This window comes from Bos grunniens, chromosome X, assembly GCF_055505025.1.
Source record: "Bos grunniens cultivar Pamir isolate PY7600 chromosome X, Bosgru_T2T1.0, whole genome shotgun sequence".
In the NCBI taxonomy this organism is placed as follows: Eukaryota; Metazoa; Chordata; class Mammalia; order Artiodactyla; family Bovidae; genus Bos; species Bos grunniens.
In genome coordinates, this window is record NC_141194.1 from 93,302,277 (window position 1) to 93,319,464 (window position 17,188).

At 40.6% G+C, this 17,188-nt stretch overlaps 1 pseudogene; it reads left to right on the plus strand.

Moving 5' to 3' along the window:
- Positions 1-12,161: 12,161 nt before the first annotated feature.
- Positions 12,162-14,185, plus strand: LOC147340932 (E3 ubiquitin-protein ligase RNF168-like; annotated as a pseudogene).
- Positions 14,186-17,188: the final 3,003 nt, after the last annotated feature.

Consider the following 17,188-nt stretch of genomic DNA (forward strand, 5'->3'; position numbering starts at 1 on the left):
CACACTGAGGAGTAGCCTCTCCAGAGTCCCTCAGTTGCATCCACTTCCACTTGCCTGTTCATGGGGGGTTCAAAGAAACAAGAAATGAAAGATTATAAAGGAAATAAGATTTTGTTAGGCATATGCCCTTCCAGCCATAGGAGTGAGGACCTCCTACCTAAACCGGAGATCTTCTGGAATCGAGACTGAGTCTTGTGAGCTTTCTGCTGAGTTAGTTTTTCCATGTCCCAGTTTCCAGTGTTATGCTTCTTGTCATTTCCCCTGCACTGGGTTTTCTTCACGTTCAGCTTCCACAGGGGTAGCTTTCATGGAGTTGGGTTGTGTTCATGGAGTGCTGTCCTTGGGTTCCTCTTTGCAGGGGCTGTGCCGAGGTTGTTTCAGCCAGATTAAATCCAAGAAATGGCACCATAGATGTTGGGAGAGTCTGTAATTTCCTTGGTTTTGCCTCATCACAACAAAAATTTGAAGTAACAGACCAGTGTTACAGCCCTCAGACGGACCAGTGTTACAGCTCAGTTTTATTTAGAAAGTAAAGGAAAATACATACTTGAGGCATGAGGGCATGCCGACCCAAAAGACACAAAGGGAAGAGAAGCCCCCAGACCAATTTTGGCTCCTCTTTTTATATGTTTTTTCTCCTCCCCCTGGGCCTGCCCTATGTAAATTAGGCTATCCAAGAGTGCTGTTTGTTTTACCCGAGGTCCTCACTCCAGTCCTCGGACCTTCCTTTGTTCTATTTTTGCAGGCTTTTCCCTTCCTTGTCTGTTAGCCACTGCCATTCTAGACTCCTTTTTCCTATTCTAACTACCTGAAAGAAGGAACCTACCTCAACATAGTAAAGACCATATATGATAAGCCCACAGCAAACATTATTCTCAATGGTAAAAATCTGAAAGCATCCCCTCTAAGATCAGGAGCAACACAAGGTGTCCACTTTCTCCATTATTAATCAACATGGTTTTGGAAGTCCTAGCTACAGCAATCAGAGAAGAAAAAGAAATAAAAGGAATCCAGATTGGAAAAGAAGTAAAGCTATCACTGTTTGCAGATGACATGATACTGTACATAGAAAACCCTAAAGATAGTATCAGAAAATTACTAGAGCTAATCAGGGAATTTAGTCATGTTGCAGGATACAAAATCAATACACAGAAATCACTTGCATTCCTATATGCTAACAATGAAAAATCAGAAGGAGAAATTAAGGAATCAATCCCATTCACCACTGAAACAAAAAGAATAAAATATCTAGGAATAAACTTTTCTAAGGAGACAAAAGAACTGTATACAGAAAATTATAAGATACTGATGAAAGAAATCAAATATGACATGAACAGATGGAGAGATATTCCATGTTCCTGGGTAGGAAGAATCAATATTGGGAAAATGACTATAATACCAAATGCAATCTACAAATTCAATGTGATCCCTATCAAATTACCAATGACATTTTTCACAGAACTAGAACAAAAAATTTCACAATTCATATGGAAACATAAAAGACCCCTAATAGCCAAAGCAGTCTTGAGAAAGAAGAATGGAGCTGGGGGAATCAACATTCATGACTTTGGATTATACTACGAAGCTACAGTCATCAAGACAGTATGGTACTGGCACAAAATCAGAAATATAGACCAATGGAACAAGATAGAAAGCCCAAACATAAACTCATGCACCTATGGGTACCTTATTTTTGACAAAGGAGACAAGAATATACAATAGGGCAAAGACAGCCTCTCCAATAAGCGGTGGAATCGAGGGGGGAAAACTGGACAGCTACATGTAAAAGAATGAAATTAGAACACTTCCTGACAGCATACATGAAGATTAACTCAAAATGCATTAAAGACCTAAATGTAAGACCAGAAACTATAAAACTCTTAGAGGAAAACATAGGCAGAATACTTGGTGACATAAATCAATGCAAGATCCTCTATGACCTACCTCCTAAAGTAATAGAAATAAAAACAAAAGTAAACAAGTGGGACCTAATTAAAAGCTTTTGCACAGCAAAGGAAACTATAAGCAAGGTGAAAAGACAGCCCTCAGAATGGGAGAAAACAATAGCAAATTAAACAACTGAAAAAGGATTAATTTTGAAAATATATGAGCAGCTCATACCACTCAATACCAGGAAAACAAACAACCCAATCAAAAAGTGTAAAAAAGGCCTAAACAAAAATTTCTCCAAAGAAGACATACAAATGGCTAACAAACACATGAAAAAATGCTCAATATCTCTCATTATTAGAGAAATGCATATGAAAACTACAATGCATATCACCTCACACTGGTCAGAATGGCCATCATCAAAAAGTCTACAAGCAATAAATGCTGGAAAGGGTGTGGAGAAAAAGGGACCTTCTTGTAAAAGGAATTCTCTTGTTGGTGGGAATTTAAATTGATACAGCCACTATGGAAGATGGTATGAAGATTCCTTAAAAAACTAGGAATAAAACCACCATATGACTCAACAATCCCACTCCTAGGCATATACCCTGAGGAAACCAAATTGAAAAAGACACATGTACCCCAATGTTCATTGCAGCACTATTTACAATAGCTAGAACATGGAAGCAACCTAGATGTCCATCAACAGATGAATGGATAAAGAAGTTGTGGTATATATACATGATTACTCAGCTATAAAAAGGAATGCATTTCAGTCAGTTCTCATTAGGTGGATGAACCTAGAGCCTATTATACAGAATGAAGTAAGTCAGAAAGAGAAAGATAAGTATCATATACTAACACATATATATGGAATCTAGAAAGATGGTAACAAAGAATTTATTTACAGGGCAGTAATGGAGAAACAGGCATAGAGAACGGCCTTATGGACATGGGGAGAGGGGAGGAGAGGATGAGATGTACGGAGAGAGTAACATGAAAACTTACATTACCATATATAAAATAGATAGACAACGGGAATTTGCTGTATGTCTCAGGAAACTCAAACACGGACTCTGTATCAACCTAGAGGGGTGGGATGGGGAGGGAGATGGGAGCAAGGTTTAAGAGGGAGGGGATATATGTATACCTATGGCTGATTCACTCTGAGGTCTAACAGAAAACAACAAAATTCTGTAAAGCAATTACCCTTCAATTAAAAAATAAAATTTTTTTTAAAAAAGAGCTAAACAGATAAAGCTTTCATCCAGTAAATGTAGACATGACCTAAATTACTGCAAAGAGAAAACTCCAGAAGATCAGAGCAAAGAAAATAAAAAAGTATCCCTCAAAAAAAACCTTGATGTGCAGAAGCTTTTAAGTTTAATACACACTGAGGAAACCAGAAGGGAAAGAGACACGTGTACCCCAATGTTCATCGCAGCACTGTTTCTAATAGCCAGGACATGGAAGCAACCTAGATGTCCATCAGCAGATGAATGGATAAGAAAGCTTTGGTACATATACACAATGGAGTATTACTCAGCCATTAAAAAGAATACATTTGAATCAGTTCTAATGAGGTGGATGAAACTGGAGCCTATTATACAGAGTGAAGTAAGCCAGAAGGAAAAACACCAATACAGTATACTAACGCATATATATGGAATTTAGAAAGATGGTAATGATAACCCTGTATACGAGACAGCAAAAGAGACACTGACGTATAGAACATTCTTATGGACTCTGTGGGAGAGGGAGAGGGTGGGAAGATTTGGGAGAATGGCATTGAAACATGTAAAATATCATGTATGAAACGAGATGCCAGTCCAGGTTCAATGCACGATACTGGATGCTTGGGGCTGGTGCACTGGGACGACCCAGAGGGATGGTGTGGGGAGGGAGGAGGGAGCGGGGTTCAGGATGGGGAACACATGTATACCCGTGGATTCATTTTGATGTTTGGCAGAACTAATACAGTTATGTAAAGTTTGAAAATAGAATAAAATTAATTTAAAAAAAAAAAAAACTTGACTGTTGAAACTTGCTAACAGATATCTGAAAGTTCAGTGAGCCATCATTTGTTGGTTGGTGGAGGGTCAGGCATGTTTTCTGATGGTTGCTGACTGATTAGGTTGGTGGTTGTTGAAGGTTCGGGTGGGTGGCCATGGTAATTTCTTTAAATGAAACAAAAATAAAGTTTGCTGTATCAGTTAACTCTTCTTTTTCAGAAACAATTTCTCCATAGCATGCAATGTTGTTTTATAGCATTTTACCCACTGTGGAATTTCTTTCAAAATTGGAGTCTGTCCTCTCAAAGCCTGCCATGTTTTATCAACTAAGTTTATGTAATAATCTAAATCCTTTATTGTCATTTCAACGATCTTCACAGCATCTCCACCAGGGGTAGATTCCTTTCAAAAAACTACTTTCTTCACTCCCATAAGAAACAGTTCCTTGGCAGTTAAAGTTTTATCATGAGATTGCAAAAATGCATTCACATATTCAGGCCCCTTTTCTATTTCTAGTTCTTTTGCTATTTCCTGAAACCATAAAACTCCCAGGTGAAAATATAAGAAAAAGTTCCTTGGCATTGGTTGTGGTGATGATTTTGGATATATTATAAAAGCGCAAGTAACAAAAGCAAAAATCAACAAATGGGACCACAAAACGAAACATCTTGCACAACAAAAGAAACAGTCAACAAAATAAAATGGCAACCTATGGAATTGGAGAAAATCTTTGTAAACTGTATATATAATATGGAATTAATTTTCAAAATATATAAGGAAATCATACAACTCAATATAGAAAAATCTGATTAAAAATGGGCAAATGACCTAAAGAGACATTTTTCCAAAGACTGTATACAAACAGTCAACGTGTATATGAAAAGGTGTTCAATATCGTTACAACTGCATGCTGCTGCTGCTGCTAAATCACTTCAGGCATGTCTGACTCTGTGCGACCCCATAGACGGCAGCCCACCAGGTTCCCCCCGTCCCAGGGATTCTCCAGGCAAGAACACTGGAGTGGGTTGCCATTTCCTTCTCCAATGTATGAAAGTTAAAAGTGAAAGTGAAGTCACTCAGTCGTGTCCGACTCTTAGTGATCCCATGGACTGCAGCCTACCAGGATCCTCTGTCCATGGGATTTTCCAGGCAAGAGTACTGGAGTGGGGTGCCACTGTCTTCTCCATACAACTGGATAAAGAAGAATAAAATACCTAGAAGTGGATTTAACAAATGAGGTGAAATACCTCTATAGTGCAAACAGTAAGACACTGGTGAAAGAAAATGAAAAAGACACAAATAAATGGAAAGATATTCTATCTTATGGATTGAAAATATTAAATTTGTTAAAATGACCATAATACCAAAGCAACCTACAGATTCAAATCAACCTCTATCAAAATAACAATGACATTTTTCACTGAACCAAGTCAAATAATTCTAAAATTGGTAGAAAACAACAAAAGATCCTGAATAGACAAAATAATCTTGATGCTCACTAGAGTCATCAGAGACTCCTGAAATAGGAGCTGGGTCTGGGACAGTGGGCAAGACTTAAGGGGAGGTGGATGGAAGGGAGGAGATGGGGAGTTCACTTTGATTGGAAGGAAGAGTAGGGGCTCCCAGGTGAGCAGATAAGGCTCAGAGGTAACTGATGGGACATTCCAGGAAACTGAGGCTATCTGGGTGTAGGACTGATTGGAGAAGGACCACATTTGCCTCTATGGATACTACACAGCCCCTTTATACACTGAAAAGGCACAATGATGGTAAGGAGTAAAGTGCCCTCCACGTCTGTCACTAGTCCATGGGGCAGAGAAGGACCAGGTCCACTGACAGTAAGGAAGCTGTGCTGATTCTCAGTGCCCTGCACCTCCTTTAAAGTAGGAAGCAGACATAAACGGGACTGATTCACAGCTCAGAGAACCCCTACGCCATCTGGAAAACATACACCCTCTTTAGTTTTTCTCTAATCCCAGGTCCCATGGACTTCATCTACCAGTGAGGTTCTACCTGCCTCCTGGAGTCACATTCCTAGCCAGAACACTGTTCACCTGTTACCTCTCCCCACACCCTGGTTTGTTCCATCTCTGTATCATCTCTGACATTACTCAGGTTTTTCTCCTTCTTTGTTGTCTCAACTCCTTTCATCATCTCAGTGAGGGGTACCACAACACAGCACTGCCGTGACAAGCTAACCCCAAATTTAATATTCAACTACACTATCATTTACATATTGCTTTTTTAAAATTTTATTTATTAATTTTTTAATTTAATTTTATTTTTAAACTTTACAATATTGTGTTAGTTTTGCCAAATATCGAAATGAATCCGCCACAGGTATACATGTGTTCCCCATCCTGAACCCTCCTCCCTCCTCCCTCCCCATACCATCCCTCTGGGTCATCCCAGTGCACCAGCCCCAAGCATCCAGTATCGTGCATCGAACCTGGACTGGTGACTCGTTTCATACATGATATTACACATGCTTCAAATCTTCCCACCCTCTCCCTCTCCCACAGAGTCCATAAGAATGTTCTATACATCAGTGTCTCTTTTGCTGTCTCGTACACAGGGTTATTGTTACCATCTTTCTAAATTCCATATATATGTGTTAGTATACTGCATTGGTGTTTTTCTTTCTGGCTTACTTCACTCTGTATAATAGGCTCCAGTTTCATTCACCTCATTAGAACTGATTCAAATGTATTCTTTTTAATGGCTGAGTAATACTCCATTGTGTATATGTACCAAAGCTTTCTTATCCATTCATCTGCTGATGGACATCTAGGTTGCTTCCATGTCCTGGCTATTAGAAACAGTGCTGCGATGAACATTGGGGTACACGTGTCTCTTTCCCTTCTGGTTTCCTCCGTGTGTATGCCCAGCAGTGGGATTGCTGGATCATAAGGTAGTTTTATTTCCAGTTTTTTAAGGAATCTCCACACTGTTCTCCATAGTAGCTGTATTAGTTTGCATTCCCACCAGCAGTGTAAGAGGGTTCCCTTTTCTCCAGACCCTCTCCAGCATTTATTGCTTGTAGACTTTTGGATCGCAGCCATTCTGACTGGCGTGAAACGGTACCTCATAGTGGTTTTGATTTGCATTTCTCTGATAATGAGTGATGTTGAGCATCTTTTCATGTGTTTGTTAGCCATCTGTATGTCTTCTTTGGAGAAATGTCTATTTAGTTCTTTGGCCCATTTTTTGATTGGGTCATTTATTTTTCTGGAGTTGAGCTGTAGGAGTTGCTTGTATATTTTTGAGATTAGTTGTTTGTCAGTTGCTTCATTTGCTATTATTTTCTCCCATTCTGAAGGCTGCCTTTTCACCTTGCTAATAGTTTCCTTTGTTGTGCAGAAGCTTTTAAGTTTAATTAGGTCCCATTTGTTTATTTTTGCTTTTATTTCCAATATTCTGGGAGGTGGGTCATAGAGGATCCTGCTTCTGCAGAGCTAAAATCTAACAGCCACAACCTCATCAAAGAAGACAGTGACTGCAAGGAATGTGTTTTCCTGTGTCCAGACTAACACCCAAGACTTTTGGTCACTTTACGGATGCCTCAATTTTGAATGTGATCTAATTTTGTATTACTAGTGTTGGGCATGCATACGTTTTCCTTTCTTGGGATTATTTTAGGTTGCCCAAAGAAGGAATATTTTAGGTTGCCCAAAGAAGGAATATTTTAGGTTGCCCAAAGAAGGAATATTTTAGGTTGCCCAAAGAAGGATTATTTTAGGTTGCCCAAAGAAGGTTTATTTTAGGTTGCCCAAATCTTTTATATAAGACTTTCTATACAAAAATTTTAAATTTTGCATAGATTTAAGATCTATGCAAAAAAGATCTTAATGACCTGGATAACAACAATAATGTAGTTCCTTACCTAGAGCCAGACACCTTGAAGTGTGAAGTCAAGTGGACCTTAGGTAGCATTATTACAAACAAACCAAGAGGAGGTGATGGAATTTCAGCTAAGCTATTTAATATCCTAAAAGATGCTGCTGCTAAAGTGATGCCCTCAATATTCCATCAAATTTGGAAAACTCAACAAAGGCCATAGGACTGGAAAAGTCAGTTTTCATTCCAATCCCAAATAAAGGCAATGCCAAAGATTATTCAGACTACCACACAATTGCACTCATTTCGCATGCTAGCAAGGTAATGCTCAAAATCCTTCAAGCTGGGCTTCAACCAAGAACTTCCAGATGTACAAGCTGGATTGGCAAAGGAACCAGAGGTCAAATTGTGAACATCTGTTGGATCATAGAAAAAACAAGGGAATTCAAGAAAACATCTACTACTGCTTCATTGATTATGCTAAAGCCTTTGACTGGTTGGATCACAACACACTGTGGAAAATTTTTAAAGAGATAGAAATACCAGATCACCTTACTTGCCTCTTGGAAAACCTGTATCCAGGTCAGGAAGCAACAGTTAGAACCAGACATGGAACAACAGACTGGTTTCAAATTGGGAAAGGAGTACATCAAGGCTGTCCACTGTCACCCTGTTTATTTAACTTGTCTGCAGGGTACATCATGTGAAATGCTGGGCTGGATGGATCACAAACTGGAATTAGATTGCCAGGAGAAATATCAATAACCTCAGATATGTAGATGATAACACTCTAATGGCAGAAATCAAAGGAAAACTAAAGAACCTCTTGATGAAGTTGAAAGAGGAGAGTGAAAAAACAGGATTAAAACTCAACATTCAAAAAATGAAGTTAATGGCATCCAGTCCCATCACTTCATGACAAATAGATGGGGAACAAATGGAAACAGTGATAGATTTTATAATCTTGGGCTCCAACATTACTGCTGCTGGTGACTGCAGCTATGAAGTTAATAGACATTTACTCCTTTAAAGAAAAGCTATGATAAACCTAGACAGCGTATTAAAAAGCAGAGACATCACTTTGCTGTCAAAGGTCCATATAGTTAATGCTATGGTTTTTCCAGTAGTCATGCAATGATGTGATGAACCATAAAAAAGGCTGAGCACCAAAGAATTGATTCTTTTTAATTGTGGTACTGTAGAAAACTCATGAGATTACCTTGGATGGAAAGTCAATCTTAATGGAAATCAACTCTGAATAGTTACTGGAAGGACTGATGCTGAAACTGAAGTTTGAATAGTTTGGCCACCTGATGTGAAGAGCTGACTCATTGGGAAAGACCCTGATGCTGTGAAAGATTGAAGGCAGGAGGAGAAGGGGGTAACAGAGGATGAGATGGTTGGATAGTATCACTGACTCAATGGACATGAGTTTGAGCAAACTATGGGGGATAGCAAAGGACAGGGATGCCTGGCTTGCTGTAGTCCATGGGGTCACAAAGAGTTGGACATGAGCAATGACTGAACAACAACAACAACAACAAGGAAAGTACTTCAAAGATGATTTCATTTACCTCTGTTGACTGTTTCTGGGGACTTTGTCTGAATGATCCTGGGACTAAACTTTTCCCCTGACACCTATACTCTGAACATTTTCCACTCTGGATGCTGTGGGGCTGGGTGATCTCATGGAAACTCCCAACCTTTCCCTTCTCTGTGGTATTCACTGCTTAGCTAACTAGGTGGTTAAACCCACGAGCTTGCCTTCATTTCAAGACAGTTTATTTGGAAAGGACAGAGCGATGCATATTGTGAAACTACTTTCAACTCAAGATCTTAGTTAAAATCCTGGGAAATGGAGATGCTTCCTAACTGTTGAATGTAACATTTGTTTAGAGACAGATGCCCTTCTCTTACCCATGTGATTTCCCTGAAGCTGCTCAATTGGGATGTTCATATGGTACATAAATGACTCTTGGGTCCACAATTATTACCTATGTCCTGTGTGAGCATGTGTACCTCATCTTTGTCCCTTGGTGTCCCCCTTCCTTGGGGCACCTCCTACATACTTGATCCTCCTGGAAATTGCTGGCAGGGCTTGTGCTGGGCTGAATGTACCCCACATGCAGCAGGAGGCAGCATGTGGTCATCCTGGGGTCTGGGGGCCTGAGGGGATGTGTGAGCAAATTGTGGCACCAGGTTTTCAGAGGGTTACTGGGGGGTATGAAGGTGAGACTCAAACTGGGGGGCTGGTGACAACTTTCTTGGCAAAACCACCTGGGCTGGGGGAGCCTATCCTTGCCTGCTGAAGGCACTGCAGACCCACACAGCTCTCCCACTAGGCAGCAAGCCCCTTAGGCCCACTTGCTGGCCTCAGTCTAGTGGTTCACCCCATCTGGATCCAGTCGGGATATTTCACACCCTCACACACTGGATCTTTGACCTCATGGAAGCGTCCAGAAATCGGGGGAGGCACTGAAATGTACTTTCAATGTCTGAGTGCAAAGGACAAACCCCAGAACTTCTGCACCCCACGTCTCTGAAAGGCTCCCAAGGCTGCCCTCCAAGACCCGTTCTCTGCAGTGGACCCTGGCCCACCTCCCACAGGCAGCAGGTGGCCAGGCTTGTGACAGGAACCTGAGAATGGAAACAGCAGGTGACTCCTGTGCTGGAAGCTCCAGGATTTCCTAACTAAAGGATTTATTATGGAAATTCCCAGCAGCATCCTCAACGTGGGCTTCCTCCTGCCACGGAGACAGATGTCAGCTTTCAGCTCCCCAGGCAGCCTTATCGGGGCTAGGGCAGGCTGTAGGGGTCTCTGCCCTGGGAGGGGGTGCCCATGGGAAGGGTAAACTTTGTTCCCAAAGAGGTGCCTCCTGAGGCCTGACTTGCCCCCAGTCAAGGCCTTGCAGGACAGGAGTATATTTGGGACCCTCCAGGCCCCAATGATGACCCACTCAAGGCTTAGCCAGATGCAGGAAGAGAGGATCTGGGGGTGCATGGGGTGGTGCCCATGACCTGCACTGACTGTGGGAATGGGGTTTATGTGGCTGGAAGTGCTTCATCCCCTGTAGGTGTTGCTGCTGCTGCTGCTAAGTTGCTTCAGTCGTGTCCAACTCTGTGCGACCCCATAGACGGCAGCCCACCAGGCTCCCCCATGCCTGGGATTGGGCATGTTTATTTCTGGGGGTGGATCGGAACCCAGGGGCCATCTGAGGAACAGCTGGGCACTGACTAATGGTTCCTGAGAGGTGGCTAGTCCAGGACCCAGGGACAGTGGATAGAGTGGGCCCAGGAGGAAGGCTCCTGTGAGTGTTGGCTGAGTGAGGAGCCCAGCAGGTGATGGGGTGGGGAGGGAACATCCTTCAGAAGGTGAGAGCCCCTAGCATGGTGGGGCACGCAGACCCTGAAGTGTGCTAGCTGCCCTATTCTCAAGGCCCTGAGACAATGGTTCCAGAACTCTAGGGCCTTGGGTTGAATTGAGGCTTCAGCAGTTTTCTGCGAGAACTCTGCCTTGCTATTTATCTTCTTGAACTTTAAAGTTAAAGAGTCTTAGAAACTGCTATTTAATCATTCATTTAAAACAAACAAACAAGCAAAAAACCTCATTAACTGTTACCACCCCCTAAAAAAATAAAGAAAAAGGAGAGAGAAGGTTGTTATGTTCCTAGCCCTTGCAGGACTGCTAGAGCACTGCCTCCAAGATTAGGCTTTTTAGCTGACCTAAGAGAGGAGATTGTGTTTCCCTGGTGGCTCAGATGGTAAAGAATCTGCCTGCCAATGCAAGAGACCCAGGTTCGATCCCTGGGTGGGTAAGAGCCACTGGAGGAGGAAATGGCAACCCACTCCAGTATTCTTGCCTGGAAGATCCCATGGACAGAGGAGCCTTGGTGGGCTACAGTCCACAGGGTTGCAAAGAGTGGTACACGACTGAGTGAGTAACACACAAGAGAGGTGAGGGCGGACTCTGAGCACTGAGAAGTGTGCAGGAATGACTCCACAGCAAAGGTCAAACAGAAGTCCTTCTGCTGAGGAAACTGGAGTCCTGAAGGAAGCAGCTTTCTTCATGGAGGAGTGGCCCAGAGGCTTTGAGACTTGGTGGCCTTGGGCTTGGCTGCCCCAAGCTAAGGGAGAACCCTCAGCTGGTAAGAGGGAGGAAGGGAGCTTGGCACTTTCCTTCTGCCCTGTTCAGACGCCATTGCCCAGCATCTGCCCTACTGCAATGCTTGTTAATGCCTGGGAGCTGCCAAGGTTTATTTGTTTCCTTTCTGGATACTTGTCTTAAACATGGGCAAATACACGGCCTTCCACGGTCATACTGTTTACCTGGCCCTCGGAACACCTTTTTATGTCAAGTGGCTTGATGCGCACAATTCCTGAATTGTTGTATTGCTGTTGAATACACCTTATTAGCATATTAAAATGGCTGTACGCAAAGACACCATCCCTTCTTTGTTGGAATGCCAGTGCCAGATCTGTGTGGAAATTCTCATTGAGCCCATGACACTACCTTGTAACCACACGCTCTGTAAAGCATGTTTCAAGTCAACTGTTGAAAAGACAAATTTGTGCTGTCCCAGCTGTCACTGCCAGATTGCTTTCTGGACTTGGTACCATACCCAAAGAAATTCTCTTGTCAATATGGAACTGTGGGAGATAATTCAAAAACACTATCCAGAGGAATGCAAACTTAGAGTCTCTGGGCAACAGTCAGAGGAAATCATTAATGACTGTCAGCCAGTTCACCTGTTAAGTCAACCTGGGGAATTAAGAAGAGAATATGAAAAGGAGAGAAGCAAGATGGAGGCAGAGTGAGGAGCCAATCAGGAAGAAGAAAACAAAGCCAGTGAAGAATACATATAGAGATTACTGGCAGAGGAGGAAGAAGAGGAAAAGAAACAGGCAGAAAAAAGCCACAGAGAGATGGAGGAACAACTGAAAAGTAATAAAACCCTGGCAAGAAGGCTAAGCCTTAATATTAGCAATATCTGTGAGGAGTGTCTCGGCTTCCCCCTTGGATTCCAAAAAATCTAATCCTGTCACAACCAAGTCACAAAGGAAAAGGAAGAGCAAACAAAAAAAAAAAAACACTGGTGATATTCAGAAGTATTTGTCACCAAATTCTCAATTTGGGTTAGCATCACAGTTTGTAGTTGTAGAAGAAGACAGGAAAACCTCCATGTCCAAGGAGACTGACAGCAGTGATATGAAGAACCCTACATGGCAAGATACAGAAATTGAGGAAGGTATGCCTGCATTTTCTCCTCAGATATGCTTTGAAGTTCAAAAGCAAGGTGCAGAATCTTCAGTGGAGTCACCTAAACCTAAGTTATGTGCCAGAGGTGGAGAATGGTGTCTTGAAGGAAATCAAAACAAAACATTCATGAAAAAGTTATGTGTCACAAGTCATAAGGAACCTAAAGCCGGAGTTCCCTCTTCTGGAGAAGCTGCAATTAAGCCTTATGGTAAAACTGAGAGTGGATGTACAATATCAGATATAACACATACACTTGAAAATAACAGTTGTGACAGAAATTGAGGAGTCTCACCTACTGAACAATAAAGATATCTCAAAAACAAACAAAAAAACAGGAATCTTTGTCTGAAGCAGTCAGCAATCCATGCTATTTTACAAAAAGAAGAAAAATGTTCCCCAAATCTTCCTCAGGCTGAGTAAACAAGTCCACTTTACCCCAAGACTGATAGATTTGGAACCTCTTTGAGAGACATAAACAAGAAGAATGGGACAGGTTATTTTCTGCTTCATTACAGCTTCAGAAAGAGGTGGATCAAGAAAAAATGAGGCTAACCTGGCCAAAGGATCCCCGGATGAATATCAGTTATGGGTTATGTCTTCACCTCCAGACAAAGTACTAAATGGACAGAGGAAGAATGCCAAAGATAGAAGCTTTAAAAGACAAACTGATCTAGAGCATCCACCAAAAACCTCAGTTCAGTTCAGTTGCTCAGTCGTGTCCAACTCTTTGTGACCCCATGGACTGCAGCACACCAGGCTTCTCTGTCCACCACCAACTTGCGGAGCTTACTCAAACTCGTGTCCATTGAGTCAGTGATGCCATCCAACCATATCATCCTCTGTCATCCCCTTCTCCTTCCGCCTTCAATATTTCCCAGCATCAGGGTCTTTTCAAATGAATCAGTTCTTCTCATTAGATGGCCAAAGTATTGGAGTTTCAGCTTCAGCATTAGTTCTTCCAATGAATATTCAGGACTGATTTCCTTTAGGACTGACTGGTTGGATCTCCTTGCCTGAAAAAATGAAAATTGACAACCTTCTAAGATCCAGTTGAAATGTTAAGATCTAGTTAATGGAAGAAAGATACCAAGTACTACTACAGAGAATTGTTCCCAACACTGCTCATTCCCTACAGCCTAGTAAGTCACAGAAGACTATTTTTCAGATGTTTCAGAGATGCACACAGTAATGCTTGGGTAAGAAGAGTGTTTTACATTCTAGTAAAGCAAGATTGTGTAACTCTCTATCATAGATTCTTTATAAATTTTTCATTCTGCTATGTGGGCACATTCTTTGTCCCTAATTAAAGGACTGTGTGCTTACAGGGGAGGAATATACAAATGTGTTTTTGCCAAACTCAGTTGTAAGCAAGAGTCCCACTCTTTTCCTTTTTTAATAACTGTGACATACTAAGTTTTAGTTGACAGTTGTTATGGATATAAAAATGCCTTGGCCAACTGTCAAGAAAACTTCATTTCCATGTATGTCCCCCAAATGCATATTTTATTGCCTTTGAGCACCTTTTTATCTTGACTAGTAATCAAAGTAACATTATAATATACCAAGTAGCTACATAATCCAGGCAGAGTTTAAAATATGTTTTCTTGTAACTTTCCCATTATATTTGCAGAACACTTGAAAATCACCTTTGACAACTCTAATTTCCATCTCTACTTTCAGTATTACAGCAATTTCTATGACTTCAATGGCTTAAGTTCAACATGAAGTCAGAAAAATCAGACTTTCCTAGAAAAGTAGGACTTAGTACAGAAAAGAAACTAGACCTTTGATGCAAAAGGAGTTAATCTTGGGTGAGGCTGACTGGGTAGACTGAGAATTTGTAAGCACTAGAACTGAGTGGATGATCAGACAACTGGGTCTAGGATGGAGTAGCAGGTGCAGTTTGGCAAAATATTCTTCCTCATCCTTTCTTTTTTTATAGTTTTTCACACTATTCTGTGTAATTGGCTATTCTACAACACAAAACTGGATTTTATTTTGGCAGAGTTATGTCACTGTATCCTATGTTGTAGAACCTGTGTAAGCATGTATTTATTTTATTCTGTTATCATTTGTATTGATACTGACTTTTATTTGAGTTTAAGAACAAAAATAGAAAGTATGATACTTAGATTTTGCCTTGTCATACCCCCGAATGTTAAATAAGAAGGGAGAAATTATGTTCTGTGAAATTCAGACATTATTACTTTTTTGTTTCATTATTATCAACAACTTTGAGCAAACAAACAGTAGTTTTAACAGCATTTCTACTGATGTGTACTTTGTCATCCTTTTAAGGTCGTAATACAATAAAATGTCCTGGAGCTAATAATTCTAGGTTAAGTTTGTTAGTGTTTTTAAGCATTATTAAGATTTTTTTCCTCCAAATTTTGAAACTGAAATTCTGTAATCTTTGCATATGTGATGGCATCTACTTCAATATCGATTGGGTAATTGTGTGTAGAATTCTGATGCTAATTTAAAATTTAGTTTGACCTCTGTCATAAATGGTTATCCTCTGAGTAATGATAGAGTTGAAGTGTAGTTAGCAACTAACCACATTTGTCTAAATAGACAAAAATCTATCCTTTAATCTTACCAATATTTTTTAAGACTAGTTTTGGTTTATATTTTAGGGACGCCTCAATTTTAAAGTTATGGAATTAAATCTTCCTGGAATAGTCCATGACCAAAAAGGAGGAAAACAGTGTAATGTATTAAGGTTTACATATATAATCACTTGTTTGTCTGTGAAAAGTCTTCCTGACTATAGTTGGTTTGCAAATAATTTTCAATGTCTCAGTTAGTCTTTCTGATACTCGTACCATATATGCATTTTTGTGAGAAAATATTAAGTGTTATGTATTAGCCATTAGAATATACTGATTAGCATTCTTATCATTTTTGTGCAAGCGATATGAGAGTGTTTAATTTCTCATGGATCACTAAACTGTAGAGATTGAGAATCTGGAAATTAAAGTAATTGTTAAAATAAAGAGAAGGCAAGAGAGAAATGTCACAGAGGAAAGAAGGCCATGTAAAGATGGAGGAAGAGATTGGAGCTAAACCCAGGATCCAGAAACCACCAGACCCTGGAAGAGTCAAGAATTGATTCTCCCCCAGAGCCTTTGGAAGAAGGATGGTCCTGCCCAATGTCTTGATTTGGGCTTGAGGTTTCCAGGATTATGAGAGAACACATTTTTGATATTTTATACCACATAGTTTCTGGAGATTTGTTCAATGATTTTTGGTAGCTGATAACACTGAGTAACAGCATACCTAAATGTATTGTGAATAATCATGACACTATATTCTATATTTTTCAGCCTATGTTGATAGAAGTGCCAATAAAGATATAAAAATGAAATAAATTTAGATAGCATTTATTATTACCTTTTTAAAAATATATTGTCACTTTAAATGCTCTTAGCAACCCTATGAGGTAGTCACTGTTGCTAGTTCACATTTTATAATAGAAACACTAAAAAAAAAAAAAAAAAAAGAGGAAAACTGAGAAAACAGTGAGAATAGGATTTAACATAGGACTGCATAGTTAGGGAACAGGACAGCTTGTGCCCAGTAAGTACCTCATGCTCCAGAGCCTGGGACACTGTCAAAGATTTATTAAGTGACAGGTGCAGTCTGCTCAAACATGGTTATATCACATGGTCATTAAAAGTAATATTATGTGAATACTTGCACAAAATAGCTGGACCTACAGGCAAATGGGTGGCTTGTGACCTTTGTGAGAGCACGTTCTTTGCAATCATGGGGGCAGAACCGATAATGCAGTGAGATGAGAGGTTGATGGGAATGAGCAATATTTACAGGGAATGTAAAAAATTTTCTGATGTTAATAGGGAATGTAAAAATATCTTTGTGGAACTTACATTTTAAAGTGTAGAGGTAGAGAGAGAGAAGGAGGGTCACCTGTGTCTCCATAGGCTGTAGGGGACATGAGAGATTTTATTTTTTAATGTGCAATATCTGTACTTCCCTGGTTGTCCCGTGGCTAATTCTCTGTGCTTGCAAGGCTGAGGCCCTGGGTTCAAACCTGATCATAGAACTAGATCCCACATGCCATAACTAAGACTTCACATTCCACAACTAAGAGTTCCCATGCAGCAACTAAGACTGGGCACAGCCACATAATAAGTAGTTTTGAAAATTCTCCATGCCCGGAATTTGGAAC